Here is a 21,290-nt window from a genome sequence, read left to right on the forward strand (position 1 = left end):
TCAAAGGCTTGATCACCAAGTGTGGTACTTTGGGGTATTAGGGCATAGTGGAAATTCCTTGGGGGTGTGTCTTTGAAAGAGACATTGGGGCTCCCCTCCTCTTTCTATCTTTCAGCTGCCACAGCTGAGCAGTTTTGTGTCATCAGGCTCCCTGGACACTCTTTGGCATTATCACAGGCCCAATGTAACAGAAAACAGCCAACCATGGACTGAAACTTCTGAATCCATGAGTGAAGATGAGCCTTTCCTCCTTTAAGTTGGTTTCTTCAGGCATTTTTCTACAGTAATGGAAAGCTGACTAACACAGATAAGCACAGGTATCAACAATTCTGTTTCTCAGGATGCCTCAGTTTCATAGCCTGATGTCCAGTGACTTAAAAGCCAATTTTTTAAACATATGAGATCCTTTCGCTCCATCTTGGGTAGGAGAAAAGTCTTCAGCACTCTATAATTTTTAAAAGTTATTCTTATTCTCTATTTTTATTGAAGTCTTTATTTTTGGAGGAAGAGAAAGTAAAAGAGTTTTCTTTGGATTGAATGCTAAATGATGATTTTTTGTCGGTCATGGGGCCTGAACTCTGTCCCTCAGCTCTTTAGCTCAAGGCTAGCGCTCTACCACTTGAGCCACAGTACCACTTCTGGCTTTTTCTGCTTCTGTGGTGCTGAGCAATCAAACCCAGGGCTTCATGCATGCAAGGCAAGCACTCTACCACCGAGCCACCTTCCCAGCCCCTAAAAGATGATTTTAAAAATTATTTTCACTATTATGATTCTTTTTCTTGGCACTAAAGTCATGCTTACTGATCAAATCATCTGTCCTTCCTACCTAAACTGATCATGGCCTTTGAATAATATCAAAATACTTTAGTCTACATGCATGACCCCTGGGTACCTACCTGTCTCTAACAACACTTACCTTTTATCCTCGTACTTAGTACTCTAATCTGGTCTCTTTGTCTACTATGATAGCAGGGTTTAGATCCTGGAGTCAAAGTCGTAGTCCAAATTCTAATCAATGGCTGACTGACTGGGAAACTGAATTCTTCCCTATCTTATGTGAAAATTAGAAAAATTATATTACAAGTTGGGTAGCCAAGGCTCATGCCTGTAATAGTAGTGAATCAGAAAGCTGGGGTTTGGCTGTTCATCTGGTCAGTAATTTCTGTGAGGCTCTATCTCCAACTTAACCTGTGCAAAGCAGAGCTGGAGGCATGGCTTGAGGTAGAGCAGTAGCTGATCAAGTGGTGGGACCTTAGTTCAAATCTCAGTACTAGCAATAAACAGAAACAACGAGAGGAAAGGATGATCACATTACATACCTCCAAGGGTGGCTATGAGCATTAAAGGAAATATCAATGTGCTTACCGTAATGTCTGCGGATAGTGACTATAGTGATAACATACTCATTTTTGTGATCATTCCCCAAATGTACCAAGTTCTGCTTCTCTTCCTTGTGGACCATTAACAAGGTTCCTGAATGATTTCACCCGCAGGGTCCTTCTCCTCTTTTCAGATGCATCTCAAGATTTATCTAGGTAGGAGTCTTTCCCCAACATCTGCTCTTAGCAGAATGCTCTCTGTGGTACCCAACTATGTTGTTTTGCTTTTGTTTTTTCTTTTTTCATCTCCACCAGGGGAAGCAAGAACATGGGTCATACAAGTGATTAGTAAATACCGGTGGTAGAATGAGTGAGTGAATATGGGCTCTTAACTCTTAATAACTATCATGAAAGGATGCTCATAAAACTCTGACAGAAAACATTATTTGAATGGGCACCAGTAGAGGTGTGAAATTCCTTGTCAAGAGGACACTGGGGAATACAACCTGGCAGGACACTTCTGCCTATGGAGCCTTTCTGTAAAACTACCACAAGAGGCTGCAAAGGTAATTTCTCCAATTCACTGCAAGTAATGCTACTTGGCAATGCAAAGAGCAAACCCTGGTGATGAGAAGGGGAAAAATGCAAAGAAGAGGAAGTCATGAGCCAAACAATGTGAGAACAGCCCCCTTCCCTAGCCTAACCCCATTGCCCAGGCATCCAGCCTGGATGGTATTATGTCCACACAGTTGGGACTTTAGGAACTGCCTGCCAATATTGACATTGCCCTGTGGAAGGAAACCAAGGTGCATTGGTGAACAATCACTTTAGATCTTAATTGTTGAAAACCTGCTGGTTAGAGTTCTTAAGCTAATGCCTGTTGGCTTGATGGAGATTTGGGTGTTTGCTCTTTTTTTTTTTTTTTTAAAAAATCATTTGTTTATTTATCTATTTTGGATTTGTCTTGTGTTTCGTGTCACAAAGTGACATGCTTTTTAAAATTTTCTTTCTGAAGGCAGGTTGAGGGACTTCATGCTTAGCTTTTCCTAGGAATTATTTTCTTTCTTCTATTCTTTTATACTCCCTTTCCTCTTCTCACTGGATGCCATCCCTGCAGCAATGCTTGGCTCTGCACACACGCTTGTCTGAATGGATATTTAGAATCTGGGTAAATGAAAACCCCACTCTCCTCAGCTCTCCTGAAGCCTCTGCAGGCTGTGGGAAGACATCTCTACTGACATGGCTATAACCTGCAATTCCCTGATGGTCCTGGAGAGCAACAGTGATGATAAACCTCTGTATGTACCCAAACTAGTCTCTTGGAGCCTGAGTGATGTGGTGACCCACCCAGAGGAGGGCCTCACAACACCGACTTCTCTATGGCTCCCCTCACCCTCAATTTGCAGGCTGTAATGAATGACAACAGGGGACTTTTAGGAATTCTTATTTGGGACAGGAAACTGACAAGGTACCTGTCCTTTCTCTACCAAAGCCTGGCACAAATTTAAGTCCATCAGTTGATTTCCATTTATTGATGAGCAGATCACAGACTAGCCCCTGGGCATGTTTTCAAACTTAATGAAGAAAAGACAGTTCCTGACACTAGAGCTCTTCATCTCACTGACAGCATCAATCATGATATTTTTTTCCCTGAGCTCCAGGCTGCTTTGAGGAATGAAATCTTTCTTCTGAAATCTGGAAAGGCCAAGAGAGTAGATACTGGGCCATGGACTGGTCAAGGGACAGAAGTTTCTAGTTTATCTCAGTATATCTCTTTTGTATCACTATGGGCCTTGGGGAAGGAATGAGGGAAGACTGGGGTCTGAGATTTTGTGGCAGCTAGAGGGTCATGGATGGGTAAGCAGGAAGGGAGTTTGTTCCCAAGGGGAACAATACTATTGTAGCTGCTTTATATATGGAGGTAGTTTTTCATCCTGTGTGTATGGTTTGGTGGCAGGAGGGACATCAAGGGGATTCTCCTTCCAGAAGCTCGGACTCCTTCCCATTTGTGACACAGAAAATACATTTGAGATCTGAAGCCTGTCTTGGAGATCTTGTATTTCAGTGGTTTTCAAAATTTTAGTTTGCTGGTAGTAACTTCTTTTTTTCCCTTCAAAGAAAAGCAAGTAGCTCTATAAGAGAATAGGAAATTGATAGACTAGAAAGAGAAATAGGATTTAGTAGTTTGGAGATAGTAAGAAGTAGGAGAGAGGTGTGGGTTGAGATGCAACTTCTAAGAGACATATGAGGGTACTCTGGAAGCAGCAGGTTTCCTTGAAGCACTAAAAACCATAGATCAAGCTCCGTAGCCTCAGCTGGGGATCAGAGAGGCATGAGACTTACTAGAGAGCTAGATTTCCTGTTGGAGCTGGTTTTTGGTCTCTTTTTCCATAAGGATGGAATATTTACTTTGTGGCAGGAATGCTAAGGACACCAGTGAGAAATTGGGCGTGGATGTTCTGACCATCATTGAGAAATTGCCACCTAGTGGGTCCTGGGAATATAACTTGACTCCTCTTCCTTGCTCATTGTGGAATGCCATTATTTCAACCCTGAAATAATTCACATCCTTCTCCCTTCCAAAAGTAAAAGCATCGATTTGCTCATATACATATGAAACCTCAAGTTCCCTGTTACCTCCATCTCCTCTTCCTTAACCAGCTCATCGCCTAGATTTGTTGTCATGCCTCCCAGATTGAGTCAGTCTCCATCTTGGTTGCACCAATACTAATCCAAATACCAGGATTACCCTGGAGCTGGCAACAGCATCTTCATTGGCTTTCCTCTTTCATTCTGATCTCATTTAAATTCATTCTTCACATAAAAACTATCATGATGTGTTTGAAGTGCAAGCTCTGATTATATCACTTCTGCTTGCTAGATCTTTCTCAGTGCTTTCCCATTGCATGTAGAGTAAAGACTCCAACCTTTAACAGACTGCTTATTAGTATATGTTTGGGGGTCCTTTGAGCCTTTCCAGGATGGGCTCACATCTCTCTGCCCTCCTTCTACACAATGTTGTCACCCTGATTCCATATGCTCTATCTGTCTATCTGTCTGTCTGTCTGTCTGTCTGTCTGTCTATCAGGAATATTCCCCCTCAGGTCTCCATGGCTCACTTATCAGAATGTCTTCTTGTCTCAACTAAAATCCTTCAGTGTAAACAATCTCATACCATGTAGTACATTGATTGTGGCACTTTCTTTGTGTGGTTACATTCATGGTGCCTACCTTTCCCCAGAGAAACTTCACTGAGTGAGGTCTATGTTATTATTAGCCACATACTTGTATGTCTTCGATAGTATTATTTGTAGAGCAGCGACTGAATATGTATTTGTATTTTATGAATGAATGAACAAACATGGTCTTTCCTTTGTATTTCTTTTGGACAGCATTTCTGTGAGCCATTTCTCCTGCATCCTTACTCCATTTGCCAAACAATGTCTTGGGGTGGGAAATTGACATACCAAACAGTCAAGTTTAAAGCCACAGCTTTGCTGTACCCAGGAATTTGTATAACAAACAAAACTTATGATCAGAATTCTCAACTAATTTTGACACAAATATCGCCATTCAACCATCTTTTAATTTTTAGTCCTCAGGTTCTTGACATTCCTCAGTCTTGACCTTTACTATTGACAAGTCTGCAGACAGAGTTGTATGCCTAATTGAAATGTTGTATGGGTCCCTGGTTCCAAAGACTAAAACATTCTTCTTTTCTTTCAAATGCCTGAGACACTCCTACTGTGAGAGCATATCACCGAAGTGCCCTGGTGGTATGGAAACAGGCTTTTGAGATGTGTGGCTCTGAGATGTACCATTTATGAACTAGTCCTGAGCCTCAGTTTTCTCATCTGTGAAATGGAATTAAAACATTATGATGTTGTTACAAGTTTGACCAAGATAATATCCATGCTCTTCTTGAAGCAATGACTGATTAGGATGCTTACTGAATATTAATTTTCAGTGTGGAGCCTTGGAATCTTCTTTGCTGGCTCTTCCAAGGGTTATAGGCCCATCAGCTGTCTAGATAGAGGAGAATATTGGGGTCCTGTTAAGCAATGATTTCTAGTAAAGGTAGCACAAGAATTCTCAATGAACTCTGCTCAGCTGCCCATAAAATTGTGTACCACAGAATTCCTGAAGCCTCCAGCCAGGTCTGAGGCAGGGATAGTATTCACACTGAAGAAAGGTCCTAAATATATTCCTGGGTCTGTGACCATTGCTATTCTCTGGGATCCCATTGGAGTGCTTCTGAAGCTTGTCCCCACTTCTTGAAGGGGAAGTTGTTCAAGTGAATGCTCTCAAAAATACCACCACTGTCCAGGAATTCTTCAGGATTGGAATATATGCATGCCATTGGCCATGCCCCATTAAGCCTTGGACCTAGAATCATCAGTCAAGATGGTGGTTTGGAAGCCATGGCTCTCAGCACTCTTTCTCTGGGGACGGCTTTGGGCTTTCCAGCTCTGTGGTCTCTACCAGATGGCCTATAATAGAACTTAGTCACTTTGCCTGTACTGGGGACTGGGCCAGGTTCCTGACAGAGCAGATTGGATGGTCTGTGTATTAAATTCTCTACCCTTCTCAAGGTCTGGCATGGGACACTTGCCTACTGATCAATGATTGAATCCTAACATTTTCTTCTCTTCTTAGCTGTCAGGTACTTAAAATTCTATCAAACTCATCTCCAAAAACTTGGGCCTTTCTCTAGGAATCTTGGAGAGGAGATACAGCCATATAATAAATTATAGTTATCACAGGGTTGCTTAGAGCATCAGCAGCCCTGTTCTCCTGTAGGAAGGGGCACAGATAACATGGTCTTTAGATTTGCCAATTCCTAGTACTGTTTCCCTGCTTTCTTTATCATCCAAATTGAAATACATCGAATAAACAAAGTAAGTTACAATTTGTTTAAATAGCTTCAAACATTTTTCTCATTTCCTGGAGTTCATTTCTATAAATATTATTTTATATAATCCGAGGCATATAGGCATTACACCTTTGTGTTCCCTGCCTAAGTTTCAAACATTTTTTAATGCTGAGTTATTAGTGGTAAATTATGAGCCTCCTTCAGGACACTGGTCAGGATGTGGTCCTAAAGGGAAGAATTCAGCTGAACTCTCTCAAGAGTCATTATTGCTGGCTACCTGGATATTGTCACTTGGGACATCAGGGCCCAGATGTTAGGGAGCCCTCGAAGCTGGTCTCACTTGTGGTAGGCAGGGTATTCTCAGTGAGTCTTCTTGAGCCATGCTTCAGAGAAAGGGATTCACTTCATGCAATGGAGCACTGATCCTCTGAGGTTGCAATGGAAGAGTCTCCTGGTCCTCTCAGCTTGGAATGAGAGCAAAAGCTACAGCAGGCTATGGCTTCTTAGTGTGTTCCTGCAGGGAGAGGTGCATCCAGGAGCTTGACAGGGTGTGCCCGCCTCTATCTACATGAAGGAAGATGCTAGGGGAGGAAGATAGTACCAGATAGTACCCGTGGCTTCAAGGGGAGGTGGAACACAGGCAAGGTGACAGAAGGGGGAGCTTTCTGATTCTGTCCACTTGGTATCTTCTCCCCTCTCTCATTTCCTCACTCTTCCACCCTCACTTTCCTATCCTCTGGACTCTGATCAAGAAACTCTCCAAGGACACAGCTCTTTTGGATTTATGGAGACCATGGCTGTGAGCCCTCTGAGTCTTAGGCAGGGCTGGGACTTTGACATCTTTGACAGTTTTGTTTGTGACTGGGGAGGGAGGGCTGCGTAAGAGGACCTTGGAGAAATGAAATAGTACTTTCCTTACCCCCCTCTACTCTTGCCCTACTGATTTCCAGAGCAGTCGGAAAAAAAAAAACCCAAACAAACAAAAAACAAAACTCAGCTGTGAATTTGGTCAGTTAAGCATCTTCCATACAGGTGCTTCTGGCCATCAAAGTCTTGAAGCAGTTAAACTTGCTTTCACCTTTGTTGCAGCTCCCTTAAAAGAAAATAGAGAGATCTTCGAAAGGTGGAAGGGGTAGCAGGCCAGCAACGTAAAGTGTGTGCAATCAGTCAGATACAAGTGGCACCACTAAAAATTGCCTTCATATATCAGCTTATGGTTTACACACTCTGGCAGAAAGGACACTAAAAGGTCAGCAGAAAAAAAATGTGTATGTCAGGCCTGGAGCTGTGGCTTCAAAGGTGGTGAGAAGACGCAATCTGGGGAGGGTTCTAGAGGGACCAGCTAAGTGCCTGATGAGGTGGGATTTGTTTGTTCCCTCTTTGTTTTTTTTTATTTTTTAAGGAAGTTGCTTGCAAACGTCAGCAGAGAAACTAAGGTATAGACTCAGAGTCACCTCTCGCTCTGACCTCTGGTGACAAGACGGATAGTTCCATTCATCTGTGGGTGAGCGGCCGAGGCTCCCAGCATTTTTTTTCCCTCCCCTTTTTGCTTGGACTCAGGATATATTTGTTTGCAGAGAGGAATGTCACGCTTGTGAATGCACTGTTCAGTCATGTGCCTGCGGTGAAATCGGAGGAGGGGGAGAAGAGACAGGAGGGAAGGGGCGGGGGTGGCGTGGGGAAAGGCCAAGCTATACTCTAGGGGCTCTGAGTGATGCCAGCTCCGATCCAGAAACAAATCTTCAACCAAATGTTAATGGAGAATGTGCCTTCCAACCAGAAGGATCAGCAAACACACTGTAAATTAATAATGCACCCTTTTAGTAGCGATTGCCTAGCGAAAAAGTAGGGGAGGAATATCTGCCCCTTTCCTCTTCAGTACCTCTCCTAAAGAGAGAGAGAACTCAGAGCAGGAGTTCTCAGAGTTTTGTTTAAGACTGGCCCTCCCCCGCTTACTTTATTAACCGTGTAACATTTTAAGGTTGTTTTTTCCTCTCTGTCTCCTCCAGCAAGTCTCTATTGATCACTGTTTACAGTTATAATCCCTTTCAAATTTATCATCCATGACTAACACCACCACATGTATTGATTAGTGTTGACGGATGTCCCTCTGCAGTTCAGAACTGCCCTGATCCTGACTAGTGAAATACAGTAGAGATGGAGGGAGATAGAAATATACATTTCTCCTTTCTCCTTCATTTTATTTCAGTAGTTTTTTTGCTTCTGTTCTTCCTAGCTGAGATAACTATTTTCATGCAGAAGCTGAGGAATTACTTTGTATATTTTTAAGATACTATCTTTACTTTTTTTTTTTTTGTAGGAACAAAAGTGTTCCTGGGTGGCAGGTAGGGGGTCTGCCAACAGGTCCTAAAAGAAATCAGATTTATGAGGGATAGCCACATGTCTTTTCTTAAAAGCTTCAAGCAACAAAGACATAAAGGGTAGTTTTTTTAGTGACAAAATAGATGTCACTTGTGACTAAGGACAAGTTATCTGAAATCTGGACTGTAGGTGGAATCATTTGTCAATAGTACATTTTATTTTTTTAATTATATTTATTTTTCTTATTGCTTATTCTCTGCCATGTCCTCTTCAAATGTTATGGTGGTAGGCTTTGAAGCTGTATGTACATTGGTCTTGGGACACTTCTGTGTCCTGCTCATCCAGCTCTTGCCAATTATATCCCTTGATCTGCCCAACTAGCAATTGCTGAGCTACAGAGAGGGCTGGTCCTTACCTTCAACCTGCCTTCTCCTGGTCCATCCACTGCATGAGTTTTGAGCACAGGACTCTATGCAATGGAACAATAATCTGGTCCTCGTGGCGAGCAAGGAGCCTGTGAGACAGTACTCAGAGGGGCTCAATGAAAACCATGAAGGACCACAGGGACCAACGTGGTCTAATTACTGCTCTGGAAACTCCTTGCCCTCACTCTTATATACCAAGCAAATTTTATTACTCTGGAAGGTTTTCCTTATGTGCCAAGAGATGTTACCAGTGGACCCAAGGACCAGATTTGAAAATGGAATACAGAATGCTGGCTCCCCAAGGGAATTTAGAGGTCTTGTAGCTTAGCTCAAGGATTTTACATGCTAGGAAATCCATGGTACCTAAACGTTTGGAATAACTTGTACCCTGTCCCCTACCCCCATGGACAAGAGAGAAGCCCAGGAAAAGAAGATGATTTTCTGACTCTCATGAAAGTTGTTTTCCTTCCCTCCTCTTGCTTTGTTCTTACTCTTTTCCTTTTCCCCTCCTCTCTCTTTCTCTCTGTATTCTCTCTCCTTTCCTTCTCTCCTTTTTCCATTCCCTCTTTCTCCACTCCCTCCATGCTATTCTTGCTCTATAGGTGAAGAAACAAGGCCTCTCCACTCCTGGCACTCATTTTACGTTGCAAAACCATTTTCTAAGAAATTCAAAGGTTTCTTTACCCTAGAGAATTCACATTAAAAAGTTAATTTTCCTTCCAAAGGAAAGAAAGGGAGCGATGAGTTCAGCTCCTAGGGGAGGGTGCATCTACATACCTAGTGTGCTGCCATTCTGTCATGCTATGCGCTTCTGAATAGTTTAGTTGACTCATATGTAAATGATATTTTGTCCTCCCTCACTGCCTCTGCCCCACTATTGACAATCATTTGATGGGCTGGGGGTTTTTCCCCCCTCTCTATTTATCTATTTTCCAAGTTTTCATGGTCTATTTGTAATAGTGTTTTTGGTTCTTTGCACTACTTTAAATTAAGTTTCTCATATGGGTCTTATTATACCTGAATACTGTTCCGTTATTCGATGCCTTAGTTGTAAATCCTCAATAAAAAGATCTTTAATAATCAGTTGGCATTTATTTAGTATACCACCCATCTTATTAAATCTAACTCCTTAGATTTAATAGGACAGTTTATTGTATTTCAGCATTGGAATAGTGATGCTATAGTTCTGCTTGAAAAGGCACTTTCATTATAGACTCCTGTTTTTAGGCACTTATAATTTTCTCAAGTAGCACATTTATTTCAATGTGCAATCATTTTCGGTTCTCTTCTCTCTCTTGCTCTCAATTTGTACCATTTTTTTTCCTTCACGTTTTTAAAAAAGTTTAATATGGAAATATATCTGAAACTTTAGTGGGGGGAAAAGCTGTGTCAGTGGCTGAGAATAGCTGAGCAAAGCTGCCAGGCTCCTTGAAATCCAGATTCATGTGTGGTGCCAGTCAGCTTGATGCAAATGTTGAAGAAAGAGGCCGCTGGATGTAGGGTTGTGCTTCTGTAACTTGAGGAAGTTTCTTCTGAGTTCTTTTTAAGTGCATCTTTTCCTTGAGTTTAAGCATTCACCGGCTTTTCCCAGTGATAGGAAACTGAGGAAATCAGCATGCAGGAAATCATCAAGGAAACAGATATTCCTATTGACACCTGAGACTTTCCCTTCCTAGTCCATTGGTGTAGAAGTGTGGGCTATGCTCTATCACCAGGCTCTTTGTATATGGTGTTCCTCCAGGCTTACCCTTTTCCGGGTTGGCATCAACTCAGGTTTCAGATCTTAGAAAGAGCATTAGTTACTCAAAGGTGCCTGACAACCAGTGAGTTGATTCCCTCACCAATTACATTTTCTGTTTTATGTGGTGTGCTGGACTTAGTTTATACTGTCCTATGAGAGCCAATTGGGTACATCTTTTCCCAACTTCATGTTCAGTGACGTCACCTTGATCACCATTAGCTTTGTGTAACTCAGTCACAGTGAAGTTCCACAAAGAAACAAGCAGGTGCTATATGTATCATATTAGTGTTTACTTCCTTCCGCCCTCACCCCAGAGAGCTGATTGTTAGGCATTCACCAACCTATAAATTAAGTGATGGTTTGAGAATAAAGCCTATTCTCTCTTCTAAATTGTATACCTTACAAGAATAGGGACTTTGTCTATTTTAGTCTATGTTTTATTTCTAGCCCAGTGTCTGGCATGTAGTAAGTGGTCAAAGAACTGAATTTGGAAAGACAGAATTTAGAATAGATGTAGTCTTTTTAAAGTAAAGAGGCTAAACCATTTGAAGGATCGCAGTCCCACAAGATCAAGGTTGTCTATGATTTACTTCTAAGAATGTCCCATTCCATATCAGGATCTAGTTTCCTAAAAGAAGGAAGATTCTTAGATGCTCAATTTTTTTCCACTGGTGAAGTCACCCATCAGGTAGCCCCTGACAATGATGAACAAGCGTAGAGAGGATGATTGTGTTCGGGCAAGGAGGTAGGCTGCATGATGCTCTGTCCTTCTTTTAAATTTATGTCATTGAATTTTGGGGCGGGGGAAGGGGAGGTTGGACATAGTGATAGATGCCTGCAATCCCAGCATTGGGAAGACTGAGGCAGAAGGACTAAGGGTCGAGTTCAAATGCTGCTTAAGGACGACTTGTTCAAAAACAAGACAGTTTTGTCTGTGGGTTTGATTCTGAGAGGCTGTTTTCCAGTTTCTCCATGTTCATATCAGATAATCACTAGTCCTTCTAGAACTTTGCTGCCATGAGCATAAAGTTAGACAGACTTGCCTTCAAAATGGGCTCTGTTACTGTTGTGGAAAATTGGTTCCATCCTTAGAGCCTCAATATCTTCAGGCCTAAAACGCATATTCAAATTGTTATTGGAGACAAAACTTGTCTACACATGTGTGTGCATGTGTATATGTACATACATGTGTGCAGTGTGCAAGGCTGTGTGTGTACGTGTGTGTGTGGTACATGAGGGAGAGCACTAGCCATCCTACTGTGTATGAGGCAATATCTCATTGTGTGTTCAATTTGGATTTCCCCTAATGATTACTCATGTTGAACATCTTGTTTTATGCTTGTTTGCCATTTGTGCAGTTTTTGAAAAAATGGCTGTTGAAGTCAATTTCCCATTAAAAATGGCTGTTGTTGTTGTTGTTGTTGAGTTGTAGGATTTTTTTTTTTGGTCGGTCATGGGGCTTGAACTCTGGGTCTGGGGGCTGTCCCTTAGCTTGTCAGATCAAGGACAGCGCTCTACCACTTGAGCCACAGTGCCACTTCCAGTTTTTGGTGGTTAATTGGAGATAAGAGTCTCATAGACTTTCTTGCCCTGGCTGGCTTTGAACCATGATCCTTAGCTCTCAACCCCCTTAGTAGCTAGGATTATAGGCGTGAGCCATTGGCACCTGGCTAAAGTTGTAGGAATTTTTATGTGTTCTGCACAATAATAACTTATTAGCCATGTGATTCTTGTATCTTTTTTTCCTATTCCTTACTTCGCCTTCTCACTCCATCGATGTGTCCTTTGATGCACAAAGGTTTCATGAGTTGATGATGTCCTTTCGTCTATTTTCATTTTTGTTGCCTGTGCATTTTGTGACCCATCTAGAAAATCTTTGGTAAGTGCTAGGTCATTAGGCCATTTTATAGTTTTAGGTCTTATGGTTAATATTTGTTCCATTTTAAATTAATTGTTTATAGGAAGTAGGATAAGAGTCCAATTTGCTTGCTTGTGGATTTTGAATTTTCCCAATACTATTTGTTGAGGAGACTATATTTCTATCAAAAATATATGATTACAATTATTTAACTGTATCTTTTTTCTTTATTTTCTCCTTCCTTCCTTCCTTCCTTCCTTCCTTCCTTCCTTCCTTCCTTCCTTCCCTTCTTTCCTTCCTTCCCTCCCTCCCTCCTCTCTCCCTCTTTCTCTCTTTCTTTCTTTCTTTTTCTCTCTCTCTCTTTCTCTCTCTCTCTTTCTCTCTCTCTTTCTTTCTTTCTTTCTCTCTTTCTTTCTCTCTTTCTTTCTTTCTCTCTTTCTCTCTTTCTTTCTTTCTCTCTTTCTTTCTCTCTCTCTTTCTTTCTCTCTCTCTTTCTTTCTCTCTCTCTTTCTTTCTTTCTTTCTTTCTTTCTCTCTCTCTCTCTCTTTCTTTCTCTCTTTCTTTCTTTCTTTCTTTCTTTCTTTCTTTCTTTCTTTCTTTCTTTCTTTCTTTCTTTCTTTCTTTCTTTCTTTCTTTCTTTCTTTCTTTCTTTCTTTCTATAAAGGTGATGAACAGAGGGGTTAGTTTCTTAAGTCAGATAACATGTACATTTCTTTTTTAATAGTGTCGCCTTTTCGCTTGTTTTCTTCAAGTTTTTCCCTCCTGACCCTTCCTCTCCCAAAAGTTGTATAATTCCTTTTTAGCATAGTGTCCAGTGAGTGTCATAGCAGCATTTGTTCACTCTTTGTCCCTTCACCTCCCCAAATCAGATAAACTTACATGTAAGACAAAAGGTAAGAAATAAAAAGTGATGAAATTGAAAAAAAACTAGCAATAAAACCTCTTTTTTCCATTTCTTGTGGTTAATTTCAATAAACATCATTTCATATGATCTTATGCACATAGCAATTGTGCTTTTGTGATACTTTCCTAAGAATATTCTCCTATGGTCTCATTCTGTGAATTTAATTATATTTTTAAGGGTTATTTCTGAGATTTCTATTTTATTCCATTGGTGTAACTGTTGATCTTTATGACAATACCATACTGTTTTGGTTACTGTAACTTGATAATAAGTTTTGACATCAGAAAGTGTGATAATGACTAATTTGTTCTTTTTTTTTCAAGATTGTTTAGGTCACTGAGACTCCATGTGAATTTTAGCATGGCCCTTTATGCTTTTTCAAAATACACCAATATGATTTTGATGGGGAAGAATTAAATTTTGGTAGTATTTGGCCTCTTAACAATATTGTCTTCCAATCCAGAATTCAAGATTCTTGCCATTTATTTGTTTTCTTTAATTGCTTTCAGTAACATTTTGTAATTTTCAGTATGCAGGTATTTGTTTCATTGTTACAGGTTATGTGGAAGTATTTTATTCTTTTGATGTTATTGCAAATGTAATTATCTTCTTACTTTTTGTGCTGTTGTGTTTAGAAATGCAGTTGATTTTTAGAGTTGATTTTGTATCCTGCAAATTATTTATTAGTTCAAACAGTTTCCTTTTGTTTTTCTTTTGGATGGGATCTTTAGACTTTTCTTTATAAAAGATACATGTTACATATGAAACATAGGTATTTTTTACTTCTTCATTTCCATTTTGGAAATTGTTTAGTTTTTTTCTTGCTCTTTATCTTATAGTACTATGTTGAATTGAAGCAAAAATGAATAGTTTTATTGATCATGATCTTGTAGGAAAAACTTGCAGTCTTTCACCACAAACAATGCATTGTTACATTTTTCATTTTCCATCCATGTTATTTTTTGTGTATGTGTATTGGTGTGTGTATGAGCCTGTGTGTGTTTGTGTGTGTGTGTGTGTGTGTGTGTGTGTGTGTGTGTGTGTGTGTTTGTATGTGCCAGTAAGTGTGCTTGTCCTAGGCTTGTCCTAGAGCTTCTCACTTTGGGCTTCATGATAGTCTTATGCTGAAGAAATTTTCTTCGATATCTAGTTCATTGACTGGTAGTCAATGTATTCTTTTGAAAAAAATTCTGCTATTGTTGAGTGGAATTTTGTATTAATGTCCATTAGGTCAAATTGCTTGACTGTGCTGTTCTTTCTACCGATTCTCAGTCTACTTGTTCAATCATGGACAATATTTTCAAATTGTGTTTAGTCTGTTTCTCTTTTTCTCTATAAATTTTTGCTTTAGCAGTTCTGTTATTAAGTACATAATGTTTCAGACTATTATGTCTTCACTTTGAATTGATATCCTTGTCATTTTGAAGTGATTTTTGTATGTGGTAACATTCTTTACTCTGAAATGTATGTCACATGTAGCTATTTCCTTTCTTTGGAAAGGAATACATCTTTTATCTTTATATCTCCCTTTTAAACTATTTACATTTTCTTGTTTTCTCATCAAATCTGATTCCTTTTAAACTGAGCTACTAGACCATTTACATTTAATGAGGTCATTTTTTTACAGATATATTTAAAACTGTACAACAAAATCTGTTTTCTATTTGTCCCATCCGTTCTTTATCTCATTTTCCCACTTTGATTTGTATTATGTGGATATTATATAATTCCATTTTAACTTCTTTATTGATGTATTAACTACAAAGCTAAGTCTTCATCTTTATTACTTCAGGGGTTGTCTTAGTGATACTGTAAGAGTTTGTATATAGTATTTTGTTGGATGATTTTCCTTTAGGATGAAAATATAAACTTTCTATTATCAATGTAATTTGCTGTATTAATATGATATTAGAAAAATATATTCTTAATAGAGACAGAAAAAAGTTTTATTGTAAAGATACTGTGCAGAGGGGTTACAGGTACGTGAGTGAGGTAATGAGTCCATTTCCTATCAGCATTGTTACCCCCTCCCTTGTTTTTCCCCTCCTATCCCTTCCCTCCCCACTTCCCCAACTCTTCCCTCCCCACTTCCCCAACTCTTCCCTCCTCCACCTCAATTGTAAAGTTCGTTTTCAACATAGTATCTTGTACATCTCATTGTTACAATGGGTCAACCTGTATTCTGTTTCAGCATTTTGTTATTTCCTTCCCCTTCCCAAATTAGAAAAACATACATACAAAATGCAGTGACAACAGGGGTTATACTGTGGGGGAAGAACACACAAAAGAAACAAAAAAATCACATAATACATTAAAAACAACAGCAACAAAGGAAAAAAACCTCCTGTGTCCATATCTTGGGGTTCATTTCACTTAGCATCATCTTATATAGTCATATGTACATAGGTTTGAACTTTTCTGCTTGTCTGGAAGATTATCCTAGGCATATGAGATTATACTCATAAGATTATCCTAGATGTTATTTCAAATAAGAGAAACCATGGGACCTATGTTCCTTTGGGCCTAGCTTACTTCACTTAATATAATTTTTTCCAAGTCTTTCCATGTCCTAATAATCCATTCATCTACTGAGGGACGTCTGAGTTGGTTCCATATCTTAGCTATGGTAAGTAATGCTGTGATAAACATAGTTGTGCTGGTAGCTTTAGTATGCCTTGTTTTTGGGTAAATGCCCAAAAGTGGGCTTGCTGGGTCATAGGAGAGCTCTATGTGGAGTCTTTTGAGGAACCTCCATAGTGCTTTCCAAAGTGGTTGAACAAGTTTACACTCCCACCAACAATGCAGTAGGGTTCCCTTTGGCCACATCCCATCCAGCACCTGTTGTTATTAGATTTCTTGGTTATAGCCATTCTAACTGGGTTGAGGTGGTATCTCAGTTTTGATTTGCATTTCTTTTATGTCTAGAGAAGTTGAGCATTTCTTCATGTGTCTATTGGACACCCTGAAAACAAACATTACAGGAAAGAATAGGAGAAACTCTAGGGCTCCTTGGCACAGGCTGAAAATTTCTTAATAAAGACCCAGAAACACAACACAACACATCAAAGGAAGGTTGGACAAATGGTATTGCATGAAGTTGCAGAGCTTCTGCATGGCAAAGGACATAGCTAGCAAGATCAATAGAAAGACCACGGATTGGGAGAAGATCTTCACTAGCCATACAACAGACAAGGGTCTCATATCTAAAATATACTTAGAACTCAAAAAATTAAATCCCCCAACAACAAATCCTCAAAAAAACTCTACCTCATTAATAAGTGGCTAAAGTCTTAAAGAGAACTTCTCTGAAGAAAATATTTTTGATAGAATTCCATACCTGTTGTATTCAGATTAAACTCCTAGAAAAATAAACGCACAAGTATTTTCTTAACAAGACATAGAATAGCTATGAAAAACATACTTTTTTGGTGCATTCATGTACAATGTGTAATCTTCAATGCATTGCTTCTTCAAAGTGGGAATGTAACGAAAAGGCTGGATAACATTTTTTCCGTTTGGCATTGGCTAGAGAGCTCACTAGCACAGTAAACAAGATTCAGAAATAAAAGTCATAATTGCAAGATCATAAGGAAATGTAATAAATACCCTTATTATTTATAGGTAATGTGGTTGTACAAACATTATAAATCTTTTTTAAAATTTATTTTAAAAATTATATGTTTAATGTCTTTAGGTAGTTCTACAAAGGAGTTGTCATTTCACAAGGCAGTTTATGCATACAATGCGTCTTGATCTCTTTCAAAATTCTCTCCCATCCCTCCCAACCCACTCCTCCCTTCACTCGTCTTAATTTTGTGGGTTCTACATTGAATTCTTCACTGCATTCTTCCCTTCTCCTCTTTATTTGTTACTCCTTTCAAATACCCATTTCCTGGTGTTTATTTTGTTGAGTGTGACTTTGCCTTTCTACGGAATTACACTATTTGCGTTTTCCCTTGAATCTACCATATTTCAGTTAATACATTTGCATAGACCTCCAAACTACCCAACATATTTATGTGTAGGTTTATAAGATAAACCTAGCTTCCACATATGAAGAAATGGAAAAATCTTAAAATATTTGTCTTCATATTATTTTTAATTAAAAAAACTGAGTTTATCAAGAGTGACAATATTGATACACAAATATGCATTTTACAAATATGCATTTTAATTTGCCTAAAAAGATTTTCAAAATGAGAAAAAAATTACAATAGCATCAAAATGGGTAAACATCTTTTAATAGAGCTAGAGAAATACTTGCTTTACCTCCATACAAAATACTTTAAAATGTTGACAAGTTCTTATGGAGAAAGTTTAAGATGCTAGTTCTCCCTGTATTTTAGTAGAGTCCATGCACTCTTTTCAAAATGTCTCAGAAGTTTTATCTTATGAATATGGAGGAGCTTATTCTAATATTTATATGGAAGTGCAATGGGCTCTGAATATTCATGATTATCCTGAAGCAGTAACAGGCCAGAGGTATATGCTCATATAGAAAGCCATATTATCAAGTTACAGCTGTTAAAACAGCATGGTAGTGGCATGTTAGTCTGACAAGAAGACTAGAAAGTTCTGAGGCATATATGGGCATTTGATTTGTGAAGAAATAGAAATTTGGAACTGAAGCGAAATAAGTCCTTTTCTCAACGGTAGTGTCATGTCACTTGCATATCCCCTTAATGAAATTTGATTTATACTTCAGACCATGCATAAAAATCAAGGTTTTGTGGATTAGATATCTAAATTTGGAAGCCAGAATTACAACAATTCTAGTAGATTATAACTTCATTACATAGGAGTGAGGAAAGATTTCTGGAAAGCACTAATGACTTAAGAAAAGATTTGTTGGTTAGGCTATATTAACATTAAGAAATTGTGTTTATTCAAAGATACTGTAGAGTAAAAACATCAGCTACATTGTGGAAGAAGTTACTTTCAATATGCATGGCTCACAAAAGGCTCACATCAAGACTACATTAAGAACTCCTATACATGAAGCTGAAATGAATGATAACAGTTGAAATGAATGATAACAGAATAAAAGTGAACCATTTGTAGGCCCCTCACTAGAGGGTATCTGTAGATACCTGTGAACATACACCAAGATAGGCCACCTCATTAGGAAGTACCAGGATGGTAATTTAAAATTCAACAGGAATGCTATGACAACAACAACAGCAGTAACCAAAATGAGATAATAATGCTAACTATAGTTGATATACCTGCTTATGAGAATGTTTTGGAAAACACTTAGGCATGACTCATTGAAGGTGTGCTTACTTTACCATTCAGCCATTATACTCCTAGGTATTTGCCGGTAGATATGTAATCACAATGCAACAAAAGGTATGTGCAGATATACACAGCATTACTTGTCGTGCCTCAAATTTGTCTTTCCATAGCAGAGTAGGTGAACATATAAATATATGCTCTACAGGTGCAGAAAACCAAAGTACAAAGGAATCCAGATACAAATGAATTCATATTTCATTTAGTGAAAGCCTAAAGCACAAGGGAAACTAATCTACTATGTTAGAAATTAGAGTCATTGCTTTTGGAGATACGGAAAGGTTTTGCTGGAAAGGAAATGAATTAGTTTCCTATTGGCACTGGTATGAATTACAACACACTTAGAAGCTTCACACAAAACAGCTTTGCTAACTAGTGGTGCTGATGATGAGAATTCCCACACAAATCTCTTTGAGCTAAGAGCAAGTTGTGGGCAGGATGTATTCCTTTCTGAGGATTTAGTAAAGAACTTGTTTTTGCTTTTTCCAGTGGACACTACTTTTCTTAGCTCATGAACCTTTCTTCCATTTTCAAAGCCTGGATCTAGGCTTTCTTATGCTGCTATATATCTCATTGTTTCTTCTCTACTTATATCTTTCTTTTCTACTTTTAAGGACCTTTATGGTTATATTGGACCCACCTGGGTAATTCAAGCTAATTACGCTAATTTAAAATCAACTGATTAACAACCTTAATTCCATCTGCAACCTTAATTCCCCTTTGTCATATGCCATGCACCATATGTCAACATAACATATTCACAGATCCTGGGGAATAAGATGTGGAACATCTTGGGGGACCCATTATTTTACCCTCCCCGAGGAATGTGAGACTACTCCTACTTTTCTTTCCCTTCTTCAATTTCTTTTCCCGAAGATGATCTAAATTCACAATTATTTGTGCCACTGAACTTTTTTCTCCCTATTGAACTTGAGTAATCTTTTATCTTTTTTTTCTGAAGAGTACAAGTGTAAATACTGGGGTAGGCAAAATACATGTGTTCTGTGTTCCGTTCTGTGTCAGTGTTGGAAAATGGTGACACTTTTTTATTTTGCCACGAGTATAAGGATGCTATTTGAGTGTCACGACAACTGAGCAAAATCATGCTCAGTTTCCTCTAGGAAATGTCAGGGGGAATTCATCTGGCTTCCAACTTGTTCGCAGGCTGAAACCTTCTTCCCTTTAAATGTGTCCAGAAAGAGTTTTAGACTTCTCACCCTGAAACATATACAGTGAGTTGATTTCCTAAGAGTCTATAATACAGTGTTGACTCTTAATTTTGTTTTAATCATTTAAGTTACATACTGGCTCACTAAGCCAAACTTTCCCTGTTCTTATTTTAGTTGTGAAAATAAATTCCAGCACAAGCAGCCATCCACTAACGTCTTTGCCACCTCGTCTGTTGGAGCAGATTCTTCCTGAGATGACTTGGGGAAGGTACTCTGTGATTTCAGCACGTCAAGCACACATCCATGTGTTACGAAGACATGGCACATATGGCAATTAGGGAAAAAAACGATTAAACTATTAAGACAAGTGCATTTTGAATGTATTTTTTTCTTCTAAAGTATGTGTAGATTTCCCTTTTTTCAGGTCTAGTAGAGAAGAATTAAAACTAAATTTTAGATATATTATTTCTTTTCTACAGTATCCTCTCCTTTATACCACTTTATTGTGTTTTTCATCTAGTGAGGTTTTTGTCGTTGTTGCTGCTGCTGTGGGGCTTGAACTCTGGGCCTTAGCACTGTACCTGAGCTCTTAGCTCAGTGCCACTTCTGGTTTTCTGGTGGTTAATTGGAGATAAGAGTCTCATGGACTTTTCTGCCCAGGCTAGCTTTGAACAACAATCCTCAGATCTCAGCCTCCTGAGTAGCTAGGATTTCAGGTGTGAGCCACTGGTACCCAGTGCAGTGAGGTTTGGACCTGGGCTTGAGGAAACAAGGTCCTGTTATGGATGACCATTTCTAAACATATTGAGATATTTCCGGCTCAATTGTACCTCTGAGTTTGATTCATTCCCCTGCCCTTTATTTTTACAGTTTGCAGGCTAATTCCAAGTATAAACTTAATTTCTCCCCCTATCTTCTTCCCCTGAGGTGTCTAAGATGACTTCAATGTGGGTAGACCAGGTGGTGGTCTATTCTGCTTCCCTGTGCAGTTACAAGGTGAGCAGATTGGTTGGAACTTGAATTCTTTCATGGAATTCAACTATGTTTGCCCAAATGGCAAGATGAGAAAACAAGGAGGGCTTGCCAGCTCTGCTGTTAAACATAGTTTATTTAAAAAAAGAATAACAAAAACTCAGGAAACATTATATGTTACAATAGAGAACACTATGTCTTGTACCTAATGGCATCCCTGATCTTTTTACAGGCAGCCATTCTAGATTATGAAAGTAAACGAGCTGGCAGTAGGCTGTAGTGCTTCTTTGAATGGTTTTTAAGAACCTAGTGTATTATCAAATAAATCAGAGACCAATAACAGCATAGTAACTTTGAAATTTAGTGAGTTTAATGATTGCCTGGAAAACTTGTTAAAGAAGAGATTACTAATTAT

General features: G+C 39.0%; 1 long non-coding RNA gene across 2 annotated transcripts in view; it reads left to right on the forward strand.

Annotated features, from left to right (window-relative positions):
• The window catches only part of LOC122117497, a 296,650-nt gene extending 276,375 nt beyond the window's left edge, over window positions 1–20,275 (forward strand). For both annotated transcript variants that reach the window (XR_006149175.1, XR_006149174.1), the window contains exon 4: window positions 20,078–20,275. This is a non-coding gene — a long non-coding RNA (uncharacterized LOC122117497). The remainder of the gene's footprint in view (window positions 1–20,077) is intronic.
• The last annotated feature ends 1,015 nt before the right edge of the window (window positions 20,276–21,290 follow it).

This window comes from Dipodomys spectabilis, unplaced genomic scaffold, assembly GCF_019054845.1.
Source record: "Dipodomys spectabilis isolate Male_0828 unplaced genomic scaffold, ASM1905484v1 ptg000141l, whole genome shotgun sequence".
NCBI classification, from domain to species: Eukaryota; Metazoa; Chordata; class Mammalia; order Rodentia; family Heteromyidae; genus Dipodomys; species Dipodomys spectabilis.